Genomic DNA, 15,272 nt, shown 5'->3' with positions numbered 1-15,272 from the left:
TTACTGCGATTACACGTTGTGTCAAATCATTTGTTGCTGGTATCACACTACTGACTGTTAAACTCCATATAGCTTTAATTGTTGTATTAAATCGCACTAGCACGTAATTTTGTTTTTTGTAATTCAGAGAAAAGACCACTGACTCCATACGAAGAATATTTCTTTTTATGTAGCTTTTCTTTTAAACATTTTTGTTGTGTACAGAGTGATACCGGCACTAATTTGTTTTTTACTATTGCTCATCATTTCAATATATGTAAGACTATTGTTTGTTGATATATGGATGTGATCCACAACTCAGTATAAGGGTTGATTGCTGAATGTAAATTTTTGTGACTTAAACTACTACCACCCTCATGATTTGCAATAGGGTTTTTTCCCCTCCCAGAAATATTTCTCAATACTCTTTTCAACTACAGGAAATCACTACATACAGCAACCCGTCTAATGGAGGGAGAAGCAAATCTGCATATTTCATTGGAGTTCAGTAGTGAACAGGACACTGTGGCTTCTGTGTGCTGTTAAATCTATCAACATGCGTGGAAGGGTGATTTTGGAATGTGACTAAGCATGCATAATTCCCTGTGCACTCCTGAAGGCTGGGCCATGGGTCTGACGTGTAACAGGTGACTAGATAACATGTAATTCCCAGCCCCGGGTCAACGAATAAGGTTCGCACGTTCCCCTTGGTACATGCCACACCCAGGGAGAGGTGATTACCTGAGCTGCAACCTTCCCAAATTGCCAATTGGTCCCTCTGTCAGGTGTTCAGGAGGTGTGACCTGAGGTTTGAACAATCACCTAAGGTGGGTGCGCCCCTTGGAAGGAGGGCACCATTGGAGGCACTGGCAATTGTGGGGGATTTTCTCGCAATGAGTCCATCATCTTTCCAATCAGTCTTCAAAATGTAATGAGGCTACTGATACAAAGACCCTTCCCGCTGCACCAAGATTCCTTGTGGTGTCACATACTGAAGACGGTCAGTCCTTCACCACGGTAAATCTGTTCATTATTCAGAAAGGTGTTGATACAATTGCTGGCCCTGTGAAAGCCTGCTCTCATTTATGGAATGGCACTTTGCTTTTGGAGACTACTTCTGATTCTCAAGCACAACAACTGCTTGCTGCCTCACTTCTTTACGGCTACCCTGTTCGTGTCTAGGCCCATAGAACTTTGAATTCTTTCCGTGGTGTAATTTACATGAGGCTGCTCGATGGTCTAACCGAGACCACAATCCAATCTTACCTCTCTGATCAGGGTGTCATTGCCGTCCATTGTGTAATGAAAAAGGTAGATTCCTCCTTAGTGCCACCCGCATTCTTTTTCTCTCCTTTGATAGTGGTGCTTCCGTCCAAAATCAAAACAGTCTATGAAATTATCACAGTCCAGCCGTACATTCCAAACCCAATGCGCTGTTACCTGTGTCATTGTTTCAACCACACTAGAACATTTTGTCGACACTCAGCCAAATGTGTAACCTGTTGTAGGGATGTGCACAAGGGCAATTGTCCACCTCCTTCTCTCCACTGTATCAACTGCAATCGCGGCCATGCCGCCGCCTCTCGGGATTGTCCCATGTATCTTGATGAGCGGGCTGTCCGAGAGATCCGTGTAAAGGAAAAAGTGCGTTACCCAGTCGCTCGCAAGTTACTGTCTAGTCACAAACCATGCGTACTCTCATCTGGCACCTATACAATATAACCCCGCTTTTACATTCCCAGAATTGATGTTTTGCTGCGGTTTACGACATTTTTCATTGGTCCCGTCAAATTTCCTATGCCCACAATGTTAATTTGCACCTGATTTTGTGTCAAAATATTTATAATTTTCCCGCGATCTACACATTACGAAACAAAATTACGATAAAATGACGCTGGTATGATGTTGGCCATTCACTAGTGTTTACAAATATTACGTGGTTAAATTTCTTGATACCAGGGCACGCTACTCAGCAGATTTGAACCAGTAAACATGTAAAAGTTGGAACAATTTGTGCTGTACCTCCCACCACTGCCAAGCTGTATTTGGCTTGGTGGCTGAGGAGAGTAACTACGTTCATTCGAGTGAAGATACCATGACCAGTCACAACCATTTCCAAGCTGTCTCTACTGCACACACGTAGTTTCGTGATCATCGTGACACCTTTGTTGAACCATATTTAGCGTGTGTGTGTGTGGGGGGGGGGGGGGGGGGGCGGTGTCTACATAACTGATGAGGCACAGTACCTGATAATCTCAAAAAGATTACTACTGTCCAACAGACACAGAATAACACATATTTAAACACCATACAAAATACTTATTTACATATTTGCACTTTCTGAAATGCGTCATGCTAAGCACAACAAAATATGTAACTAGTGCAATATTTCATTATTTAAATAATGAATGACAGCTGCTGGCTTTCAAGAACATCGATTATGACATATGAAATTGACTCAAACATTCCTACTTCCTAGAGTTACCATTTCCAGTTACATAGCAGTTTTTATTAGATAATAAACAAGTCCCTGACAAGTCTTTTGATGCCTGTTATGTACTTCATACATAAATTGCAAGGGCTATCCTATATGTAACTTATACAGCTTAAAATGTTATTTCCCACATATCACATTTTCCCGTGTTTTACCCCATTTTTTGGAAGTCTCTTCAAAAGTGTGGAAGCAGTGTTTCACTATAGTTCTGTTCTTTTTACCTCTCGCTGCATGAAGGACATGGCCACACAGACATGTGACCTCCAATTCAGCTCTGAGGTTGGGAGATCACCCAGTGTCAAGGTAGCATCACCATTCCCCCCCCCCCCCCCCCCCTCCCCCATCCAGCTGTGCAACAAGCCGTCAAACTCTCGCCTCAAGGGGCAACGCCACCAGCTACACGACCGGTTGGCCAGAAAGGACAGGAGGAGTACTAAAGGACAGGAGTACTCCCGTGAAGACTTCCTCTGTCCTTCCAGCCAAACAACACCCCAGTCTTCCTCTAACCGGAAAGGCGGAAAGAAGTCCAACAAAGGCAAACGGTCTTCTCCTTCAACAACTCTAGGATCCTCTTCGGCAGTTTTGCCATGTGATACCTTAGCCTGGCCGGCCTCCTTGTTGTCAGTGTGCACCACCAACTGTTTCTCAGCGTTGGACTCCACAGACCGACCGCACAAGCAAGCCAATGCTTCTGTGGACCCCATGGAGCAGGATCCTCCTCCTCCTGTGCCCTGTAGTAGCGACTCTTCACTGGCTGTCACTCGACAGCCGCCGAGGTGACACCCCTACATCTCTTCCTCATTGTGACTCTCCTCCAATGGAATGTTCGTCGCCTTTGGTCCCACAAAGAGGATTTACAGCTGCTTTTAACATCGCAGTGTCCCCTTGTACTCTGCCTTCAGGAAACGAAATTGTGCTCTCACGACCACTTTGAGCTTTCACATTTCTTACCAATTTGTTTTGACCTTCCCCTTGAGGTCGGCATTCCATCTCATGGGACGTAATGCTGCTCATAAGGGATGACATTCATAGTCAACCCATCTCCCTGACTACCTATCTACAAGCTGTTGCAGTTCGCCTTTTCCTTCCGCACCTGACTTTTTCCCTCTGTACCATTTATGTCCCTCCGCCATTCGATGTCACCAGGGCAGACTTTCTTCAGCGTATTGGGCCTCTACCTCCCAATTTTTGCTACTCGGTGACTTTAATGAGCATCATCCCCTTTGGGGTTCTCCCAGGACCTGTCAGAGAGGTGCCCTCTTGGCTGATCATCTTAACCCACTTAACCTTTTCTGCCTTAACACTGAAGCACCCACTTTCCTTTCAGACTCCTCCACACCTATTCTCATTTGGACCTATCCTTCTGCGCTGCCCAGCTTGCCCATTGTCTTGAGTGGTCCGTTCTTTCGGACACTTATTCTAGCGACCATTTCCTGTGTGCTATCTGTTTGCTGACTCCTACCCCATCCGTGTGCACACCCAAATGGCAGTTTACTAAGGCTGACTGGCAGCTTTACTCCTCCCTGGTGACCTTCGAAGAACAAGATTGCCCCTTTTGTGATGACCAGGTGGAATATCTCACAAATGTTATCCTTACTGATGCAGAACGTTCCATTCCTCGCACTTCCTCTGTACCATGTCGTGTCCCAGTCCCTTGTTGGACTGTGGCGTGCCACGACGCAATTCGCACGGAGATGTGCTCTCTGTGTTTTTAAGTGCCATCCTATGATGCAAAACTGCATTCATTATAAACATGTGTGCAAAGTGTCGTAGCAAAAGAGCTAGCTGGATTTCATTCCGTAGTTCTTTTAACAGTTCCACCCCTTCCTCTGTTGTGTGGGCCAACTCCAACGGCTCTCTGGGACCAGGATCAACACCTTGGGCCGCCATTTTGTGAAAGTTTCGAGCTCTTCCCACTATCACCCAGCCTTCCTCCATCGGAAATGAGTGGAGGCAGCTCGGGCAATACCCTTCTCTTCTTCGAATCGAGAGTCCTACAGTGCCGCCTTTACTATGAGGGAGCTAGTTCATGCTCTCAGTTCATCCCAATTCTCTGTTCCAGGGCCACACACCATCCACATTCGGATGTTGCAGCACCTTTCTTTTGCAGGCAAGCACTTTCTGCTTAACACGTACAACTGCATGTGGTCAGAGGGCACATTTTCCGGACGCTGCTGGGAAGCCACCACCATACCCATACCTAAGCCCAGTAAGGACAAAAACCTTCCTTTGAGCTCTCTTACCAGCTGCATTTGCAAGGGGATGGAACATATTAATCATGCCCAGTTGGTATGGTGGCTCGAGTCTCGCAATTTACTGACGAATGCATGGTGTGGATTTCGAGTGCAGCATTCTGCAGTTGACCATTTTGTTACTTTGTCCACCCATGTCGTGAATGGTTTTCTGCTGAAATCCCAGACTGTGGATGTTTTTTTCGATTTGTAGGAGGCCTAAGACACCTACTGGAGAACTGGTATCCTCGGTACTCTTTACATGTGGGGCTCCGGGGGGGGGAGGGCTGCCCTGTTTCCTTCAGTCAATTTTAAAACACCGAGTTTTCAAGGTGCATGTGGGTTCTGCCTTGTCGGACACTTGTATCCAGGAAAACGATGTGCCTCAGGGTACCGTCCTGAGTGTCGTCCTCTTTTCTATCGCCGTTAACCCTATAAAGGCCTGTCTCCTGCTGGGCATCTCTGGCTTCCTTTTTGTTGATGATTTTACTGTCTATTGCAGTTCTCCACGGACCTGTCTCGCTGAGTGCTTCAGTGATGTTTTGATCTTTACTTGTGGAGCATCGACAATGGCTTTCGCTTTTCCACTGACAAAACTGTCTGTATGAATTTCTGGCGATGCAGTTGGTTTCTCCCACAATCTTTACATCTTGGGCCTGTTACCCTTCCATTTGCTGAAACTACAAAATTCCTTGGGCTCATGCTTGATTGGAAACACTCTTGGTCCTCCCATGTGTCTTACCTGGCAGCCTGCTGTACTTGGTTCCTCAATGTCCCACATGTCCTCAATAGTACTTCCTGGGGTGCCGATCGAACTAACTTCCTCCGTTTGTACTGGTCCCTTGTCCGTTCGAGACTTGACTATGTGTGCTTTGTTTATTCATCTGCATGTCCATCCCTCTTAAGCCATCTCAACACTATCCCCCTCGTGGCATCCGTTTCACCATAAGTGCCTTTTACGCTAGCCTGCTTGAGAGTCTGTGTGCTGAAGCTGCTGAACTATCACTGTTCTACCGCTGTGACTTTCTTCTCAGCAGGAATGCATGCAATTTGCCGTGCATGGCCACCCATCCTATGCCTCCTTCTTTGATGATTCCTTTGATCACCAGTATGGGACGTGTCCCTCTTCTCTGTTACCTCCTGGAGTCCGCTTTTGGCACTTGATACAGTGGCTTAACTTCACATTACCTGCAACTTTCCCGGTGGGTGTGAACCTTTCACCACCTTGGCTTCGTGAAGTGGCCCATGTTAACCTTGGCCTTCATTCACTTCCTAAGAACACTACTCCAGCCTCGATCTATCGCCTTCAGTTTCACGACCTTCGTATTTAACTTCGTGATAGTACCTTTGTATACTCTGATGGCTCTTGGACTGACCATGGGGTTCGGGTGTTCCTGTTGATGTCGGCTCCCCGGCTCCCAGCATACCGCTCAGTATTTACAGCCGAGCTCTTCGCTATGTATCAGGTGATGGAGTACACCCAGCAATACAGCCTTTTCAACTGTGTCCTCTACTCAGACTCACTCAGCACCCTTCAAAGTCTATGTGCGCTGTACGCTACCCATCCCTTAGTGCAGTGGGTCCAGAAAAACTATCACTTCCTCACTCTTGGTGGAGCCAGTGTGATGTTTCTGTGGGTTCCTGGTCATGTTGATCTGCCAAGAAACGAGGCTGCTGATGCTGCTGCCAAGGCTGCAGTCCTCGTACCTCAACCCGCGAGTTCCTATATTCCCTCCGACGATCTCTGTGTTGCCATCTGTCAGGAGGTGGTATCTTTTTGGCATCGCCAATTGTGCTCTCACCCAGTGGCTTGGACGACCTCTTCTCAGCCCTCCTGCTGGGAGGAGGTCATTTTAACTAGGCTCCATATTGGGCACTGCCTTTTTAGCCATCGTCATTTGATAAGTGACTCTACCCCACCACTTTGTACACATTGTGCTCAAGTTTTAACTGTGTGCTACTTCCTGATGGAATGCCCATTTCTTAGCCTGTTATGTTCCTGCTTGGGTTTGCCACCTGAGTTATTGGCTGTTTTAGGAAAAGGTGCCTGGGCTGGTGAGTGGGCTTTACTTTTTATCTGCCAAAGCAATATGGCGAAGGCCATTTAATTTTTAGTTTTGGACCTCCATTTTTTATTATGTCTTTTTTAGCTGTCTTGTATTATGTCAATTGGGACTGACATATAGTCTTTTTTTAACTCCTGTCTGAGTTTGTGTTCTATAATTTTGAGTTGGATGCATATGACCCCAGTTGTTTTGTGCACCCTAAAGCAAATCAAAACCAAAACCAAACTGTAAATTGACACGCAAGGCGAGTTTTCATTTCCTCTTGCTAGTCTCTGTTCCCTGGCTTGTTCTTGAGTCGCCATCAGCCACTACCATACCTTGTGCCCACAGTGTTGTTTATAAGCGTTGTCACTCTCGTGTAGATGCTAAAGTGGCGATACAGGACATTCTCATCCATGTGACACTTCAATTTTTTTTTCCTCCCCTTTTCGTAGCATTAATTTTGAGCCACCATGGATCCAGCATTTTTACAATGCTGGAGGGAGCAGTTGCACCTACAAAAGGAGCAGCAGATGCAAGCACTGCTAAACCAGAATGCGGAATTGCTTCGCACCCATAACCATGCAGGTGGTGAGCCAGATGCCCGCTGTGCAGTCTTCTTCCCTGCCCCTGATGCTGTTTGCTGGTTTCGGTGAATATATGGAAAGGTGGGTGTTATGTCCGCACTATAACACAACAAATATTCCGTGATAACCAAATTTATTTGACCTTCTGTCACTCAAAACAAAACTTAAGTTCGACTACACAGCACTTCACTGGCTGTAGCGCCAAGGAGAAAATCAGAGTCACTAGTAGAGAATACAAGTCCAAACCACTGCCAACCAGTCGATACCGACGCGTCGCAAGTTTCCAGCCAGGGAGGCCACAGTACGGTTCGGTCGTCGTGAATCCAGCAGCCGGGTAGTAACACAGTCATCGTCGAAGATTGAACTGGTTAAACGGGCTCAGGGAGCTCGCTTAAATCCGCAGGTCCGGCCAATCAGAGTGTTGGTAGATGGCGCCCTTATACGGTTGCTCACTCTGGTGGCAAGGGCAGCACCGCCAGGGTAATCCGTACCTCATATGCAGACTCACTAATTCAGGACATGATTGCCTGGTTACCACCTGATCCTGAGGTACAGACAAAGGCATTGACCTTGTTCGACCTTACTTCCGCCAATGTTGCCCAGGTTGCAGAAGCGCATGAGCTTCTGGTGGTGGCAAAGGACCTCTTTCCTGACTATTGGTAGGTGGCACAATTAAGTGCACATGACCTCGGTGCCCCATGGCCTTCTCCAGGTGGTGGGTTTGTGTTAATGAAAGCATCGTCGTTCCTGTCTGCAGTGTTTTTTGTGTCCTCTGTGTCGCACTCCTTCTGTTTATTGCACGAGCCAGCAGACCTGCCCAGACTGTAATTTTGTGCATGTTTGATGAGATTTGCCTGGATGTGGAGGCCATGTGTTGGATATGCCATCAGATAGGCTATTTAGCAACTGTTTGTGATAGTTGGCATGCTGTGGATTGCTTATTAGGTGCCTCTGCATATACACTGGACTCTGCGCTGTCTCCAGTGCCCCGCACATGTTGCTCCATGCATTTTGCTGAGCTGCTGCCTCCATCTTAACCCAAAGGTGAAGTGGAGGCATATCCAGCATGGCTTCCATTCCCGCAATTGGTGTGCTGCTAATTCTGCCCGTTATGGCTAAGCAGGCCAATCTCTGCACCTTAACAAGCTCTTTAGCAGCAACCCACTGTTCTAACTTCTTCCACCACACTACAGCCCCATAGGAGATCCTAGCTCTAACCACTGTGGTGCCACAGGCCCTCCTAGTACTCACTAAAGTTCTTTTTGCCTTGGAGCAGATACTCTTAATATGAGGGGTCCAAGTTAGCTTCTCATCGAAGGTTACTCCTAGATATTTCACTGTCCCCTTCACAGGTAGAGTTTCATCGAATAGCTTTCAATTCCAATTTGCTTGCTGAATATGTCTCTTCGTAAATGGCACCACAACAGCTTTCTTAGGATTAACTCTCAGATCCTGATTAATGCACCATTTTTACACAATGTTCAACCCTCCTTGTGCCATATTCCTGACTGTGTCAGTGAATTTGGCAAGTATTACTATGACAAGGTCATCTGCGTATCCTTGGCAGAAGCATTGTCTGGAATTTAGTTCCTCAATCAGTTCGTTCACCACTAGATTCCACAATAGAAGAGACAAAACTCCTCCTTGTGGGCAGCCTCTAGTGGTCTTAATTATCATCTTTTCATTCATCATGGTAGCCTCTACCTTCTTTCCACTAAGCATGGCTCTGGACACCTACATATAGCGGACCCCAGGTCATGCACCTTTGCTGCCCTTACCATGGAATCGAAGGTCGTGTTACTCAAGGCCCCCTCGATATCCAGGAAGATGCAGAGGGCTATTTCTTGGAAGTGAAGTGCTTTTTCCACCTTCCTGACGAATTGGTGGAGAGCTGTCTCACATGATTTACCTGGTTGGTATGCATGTTGGTTCAGGTGTAGCCTACTTAGCCTCCTCTCCCCAAAGTATACATTAACCAGTTTTTCCAATGTTTTGAGAATGGAGGAGGACAGACTGATTGGTCTCATATCCTTGGTATGATCAATTCTCCCTGGCTTTGGAATGAAGACAACCTTCAGTGCCCTCCAAACATTGGGAATGATTCCTACTGCTAAGCTAACCCTAAATAGCCTGCATAGGATTCTTATAAGCTTTCCTCCTGCCTGTTGCAGGAGAGCTGGAAAAATTCCATCTGGGCCAGGTGACTTGAATGGCTGAAATGTTCCCACCGCCCACTGGATATTGTTGAAGTTCACACACTCCTTGGCCGAGTCCCAGTCCTCTCTTCGAGTGTCTGAGAATCGTTGTCTCTCTGGGGTCATATACTGTACTGATCTGTGTTATCTGGCAGAGCATATTGAGGAAATTGAGTTTTGAGGAGCAATTCCAGCGTCTCATGTCTTTGTATATTCCCCATCCTCCTTCCTCAACGTACCTCCTGGATTAGTTGGTACGCTAGTGAGAATATTGTGAAGTCTGGCTTGTGCAGCCGTGCCTTCCATTTCCTCACAGAATGCCTTCCAGGGTGCCTCAATTGCTTGTCTTATTGCAAGATTGTAACTGACAAGGACCTCACAATATTTAGCCCATTGTCCTTTACGTCTCGCAATATTAAACAGTCTCTGTACCTGTTTTCTTTGCGTTTCCAGTTTGTTATTCCACCAAGGAACACTCCTATTTGTGCACTTCCTGGTGATTGTGCAGTTGTCCTGATATGAGGTCACTATGGCAGAGGTAACAGCCTCTGCTACTTCCTCAAATTCTACTGGCTTCCTTATCGTGGTTTCAATTTCTGATAACCCTAAGTCAAGGTCCCTCCTATATGCCTCCCAGTCTGTTTTCCTGGGATTTCTATAAGTCATGGTCTGTCTGATTCCCATTTCAACCTTGAATTTAATGTACATGTGGTCCGATGAGGATGGCTCCAACACCACATGCCATTGTTTGACGTAGCTACCCATCATCATGAAACCAAATGTTATGTCAATTACTTCTTCCCTTCTGCTATTCATGAATGTAGGTTCATTGCCCCTATTCAGGACCTCTAAGTTGTTAGCTAAGAGGAATTCAAGAAAGTACTCACCTCTACTGTTGGTGTCCTTGCTGCCCCACACTAGGTTGTGGGCATTGACGTCGCACCCCACCAGCAGTGGGTCACCTTGTCAATGGCAAGTCTCAACCAGTCTCCTCACCTCCAAGGGAGGGGGAGAACTGTCTCGTAAGGTAGGTATGCTGAGGCCAGGACAATTTCCCTCGTGATACCTTCCTCACATTGCTGCATTTTGATGGTCACTAAGTCCCTAGAGCAGAAATCCATCATTGGCATGAAAGAAATGCCTTTTCTAACATAGATGCATGTTCTGGAGTTTCTTAGATTTCTAGCATAGATCAGCTTACCTCCAGTGCCTCCGAGGCCCGATACACCCCCTTTGTATAAATAGGGTTCTTGTGTCAGGACCATGTCCACTTCGTGTCTCCCCAGGCAGTGGCTCAGGGCAGCAGAGGCCCCTTTATTGTGCTGCAGATCAATCTGCAGCACCTCCAGGCTCCGTCTTACTGCCATCTTTGAGGTCTTTGAGAACCCTGATGGTGACCTGCGAGAACCCTAAAAACAGTTTCAGGTCCTGCTCACCTTTAGGGACTTCTCACCAACCTCCACCACCAGGGTTCGTCCTTCTGGAGCAACCTTCCGGTTAATCACTCTCCAGTCTTCTGTCGGGACTTTTGGGTTCTGGGCCCCCTATTTTCCTGAACAGAGTCTTGGGAGAGACTTCCTTAAGGATCTTGGGTATCCATAATGATATCTTTGCGGTCTTAAGAAGCTCCGGTGCCGTCTTGACCAGCAGCTTTGCATCTTCCCACGGGGATATCATGGGCACCTTGTCCTTGAGCCATTCTACTGTGTGCACCCCCTCACAGACCAAGATGAGTGCACCACGATGTAGATAGACCCTCCTGAAGTTGGGACCTGGGCCAGCGTCCCCCCCCCCCCCCCCCCCCCCCCCATCTTTTCAAAGAGGGCCATCTGTACTAGTTCCTCCTGCTGCGATGCTGCGAGGTAATGGTCACCAGTGGATAACCTTCCTGGATAACTGCCATCCTAAAAACTGAGGCTGCTGTACTATAGGTCTGTTTCCCTATTTCTTGCCTCGGTTTTTTCTGGACTCGCTTATCCTGGGAGGAGGGAGTCTTTGATTCCTCCCTTATCCGCTTACTACCTGTCTTTGACGTTGTGGGGGTCTGTGTGTCCCCTTCAACCTGAGACAGTGTTTTTCCTGGGGGTCTTGGGTTCTAGTCCCTTTACTTCCCTCCACTTGGGGTTACGAAGCCATTCTTTTCCTTCTGTTCTTTAGTAGCTTCCTCCTTTGGGCCCCAGACAAGCCTTTGATCTTAATCTGGTCTATCTTCTCAGTTACAGTTCCCACTTCTGGCTCAGGTCTAGACCCTGATTCAGTAGTGGAAGTGCCATCCATCGGTTCAGTCCCCGATGTTTGGGTATCTGAGGTGTCAATTTGCCCCTCAGTTTCTTTTTCTGCAGTCGTGTCCATGTTGGTCCCACGAGATTTGGGGATCTAGAAGGTCCACACCACAAATACCCCACACGGTGTAAGGCTAATTACTCAGGGAGGTCGCCTGGTATCCCTGAGGCTCTGTTTATGACACATCTTCCTATGTGCCACGCACCCCTCAGCACAGATCACATCACACCTTGGGTTGGGTCAGGGAATAGGGTAGGACTAGGAGTGGATAGGGAAGATGGGACGTTGTGGGACACTCTTAGTCTGATCCATCTGCTGAGGCCTTTCAGGCAGTAGGTCATCTACCTTCGGCATAGCCCTCAGCTTCCTGCGGGTACGCAAGCCTCTCCACCCGGACAGACAGTGCTTTGTCAAGGTGGTGTTCGCTGGAGAGGGGACCTGTGTTTATATGAACTTTTTTCTTTAGCTTTACTTGTAGAAAAACATATTAAAATATTTGCATATTTTCATGAATCACCCTGTATTGCTGAGGACTGTGGCTGCATTTTGTTTTATTGTCATTTGGTTTCCTGTATTTAGATTTTGTTCTGTTTACACTGTGTTTTCACCGAAAGTAAAGTCTTTCACTTGCATGGAAAGCTACTCTTAATGCAGTTTTCAGACATTGCTGAGCTATTATATCAGACACAAGTTCTTTTCATTCCATTGGCAGTTATTTTTCTGATGTCCCTCATTTAATGCAATAGTATCTATTCTTCATGTGTGCTGTATTTTTAATTTTGTGACATCTGGCTGGTAACCAAACTGTTGTTTATGCTGACTTACTTGAGGATAACTATCTCTTTCTTCTGTGCACATGTAATGAAAATTTAAGTAATATGTTAAGTGATAACCCTGAAATATGCGATCTTATGTTATCAGGTGCCAGTACTTACAATAGAGAATGTCAGTGATTGTGTGTTTTCTGTAGAGACCCTATAGGTATGGAACTGATGGTTGTCATTCTCTTTAGTGATTATTGTACTAAGAAAGTTAAATTTCACTTTTGACTGTGAAATTTATCGTGGGGTGAAATGTGCAAAGTTTCACAGCAACTTGAGTAATTTTTTTAAATTTTCTTTTCTTTTAATGACAATATTGAATTGACGTACATGTAATAGTATATAATTTTCTGAGCTATCACCAATATAGTGCTGTAAATGCTTTAGGCTTGTGTTAATACACTCCTGGAAATTGAAATAAGAACACCGTGAATTCATTGTCCCAGGAAGGGGAAACTTTATTGACACATTCCTGGGGTCAGATACATCATATGATCACACTGACAGAACCACAGGCACATAGACACAGGCAACAGAGCATGCACAATGTCGGCACTAGTACAGTGTATATCCACCTTTCGCAGCAATGCAGGCTGCTATTCTCCCATGGAGACGATCGTAGAGATGCTGGATGTAGTCCTGTGGAACGGCTTGCCATGCCATTTCCACCTGGCGCCTCAGTTGGACCAGCGTTCGTGCTGGACGTGCAGACCGCGTGAGACGACGCTTCATCCAGTCCCAAACATGCTCAATGGGGGACAGATCTGGAGATCTTGCTGGCCAGGGTAGTTGACTTACACCTTCTAGAGCACGTTGGGTGGCACGGGATACATGCGGACGTGCATTGTCCTGTTGGAACAGCAAGTTCCCTTGCCGGTCTAGGAATGGTAGAACGATGGGTTCGATGACGGTTTGGATGTACCGTGCACTATTCAGTGTCCCCTCGATGATCACCAGTGGTGTACGGCCAGTGTAGGAGACCGCTCCCCACACCATGATGCCGGGTGTAGGCCCTGTGTGCCTCGGTCGTAAGCAGTCCTGATTGTGGCGCTCACCTGCACGGCGCCAAACACGCATGCGACCATCATTGGCACCAAGGCAGAAGCGACTCTCATCGCTGAAGACGACACGTCTCCATTCGTCCCTCCATTCACGCCTGTCGCGACACCACTGGAGGCGGGCTGCACGATGTTGGGGCGTGAGCGGAAGACGGCCTAACGGTGTGCGGGACCGTAGCCCAGCTTCATGGACACGGTTGCGAATGGTCCTCGCCGATACCCCAGGAGCAACAGTGTCCCTAATTTGCTGGGAAGTGGCGGTGCGGTCCCCCACGGCACTGCGTAGGATCCTACGGTCTTGGCGTGCATCCGTGCGTCGCTGCGGTCCGGTCCCAGGTCGACGGGCACGTGCACCTTCCGCCGACCACTGGCGACAACATCGATGTACTGTGGAGACCTCACGCCCCACGTGTTGAGCAATTCGGCAGTACGTCCACCCGGCCTCCCGCATGCCCACTATACGCCCTCGCTCAAAGTCCGTCAACTGCACATACGGTTCACGTCCACGCTGTCGCGGCATGCTACCAGTGTTAAAGACTGCGATGGAGCTCCGTATGCAACGGCAAACTGGCTGACACTGACGGCGGCGGTGCACAAATGCTGCGCAGCTAGCGCCATTCGACGGCCAACACCGCGGTTCCTGGTGTGTCCGCTGTGCCGTGCGTGTGATCATTGCTTGTACAGCCCTCTCGCAGTGTCCGGAGCAAGTATGGTGGGTCTGACACACCGGTGTCAATGTGTTCTTTTTTCCATTTCCAGGAGTGTATATTTTGTAGAAATGGATGGAGATATGCCTCATAAAGTGTAAAACACATTACCATATGGGCTTTGGCACAGATATTAACTGAGTGGAGAAAATTTACACGGGGACGGCACTAACATTAAAAGATCATATATTGCTTTTAAATGTGTTTGTATGAGCAGTATGCAGTGGACACACGATTAAGAATTCTTCTGAAGAAATGATTGATCTTACATATTATATCTTGAACAACTTCACTTTAACCCTAGCATTACCAACGTATTTTTTGTTACATGTAATACCAACGGGGGGGCCTCAAAGGCCCATAAAGAATACCACAATTTATTTTATCATAAATCAAGTTTATTTACTTCTGATACCTCTAATAACAATTCAAAATGCTTAGACATTGTTTTTGAATACTGGATAATAAAAGATGTTATTATAATAGGAATAAAATGAACAAATCACGAGATTCAGTTTATATATTTTTTGGAATAATGTTTCAGAATAGTGTTTTCTAATAAAAACGAATTTTTTAATTCGATACACTACATGAAGCAAACAAAATTTACTGTCTCATTCCGCAACGCATTTTTCACACAACACTGTCTTCCTGCAGTGTTTCCCACAGACGTGTTTGTGGCACTGAGAGCAGGTAACAGTTGACTTTCCCAGCTTGTTGTACTTGATCTTTTTAGATGCAGCTTCTTGGCAGCATAGGTGGCACCGTCCACGTGTTCCTGGTTCTGCTGTTGAGGATGATGGTTCTACAGAGCAGCTGAGCTTCCGTTGTGTGATGCTTTCCATTGCCATTATTACTGGCTTCTGAAGTCC

The 15,272-nt window shown here is 46.8% G+C and overlaps 1 protein-coding gene across 1 annotated transcript in view; it reads left to right on the top strand.

The window, feature by feature from the left end:
• Positions 1-15,272, top strand: part of LOC124554973 (lisH domain-containing protein ARMC9-like) — a 194,469-nt gene that overhangs the window by 8,390 nt on the left and 170,807 nt on the right. The gene's annotated exons all lie outside the window — the stretch shown is intronic.

Source organism: Schistocerca americana, chromosome X, assembly GCF_021461395.2.
Source record: "Schistocerca americana isolate TAMUIC-IGC-003095 chromosome X, iqSchAmer2.1, whole genome shotgun sequence".
Taxonomy (NCBI): Eukaryota; Metazoa; Arthropoda; class Insecta; order Orthoptera; family Acrididae; genus Schistocerca; species Schistocerca americana.
The sequence above is the reverse complement of the archived record's forward strand: the minus strand, read 5'-3'. Positions and strand labels throughout refer to the sequence as shown.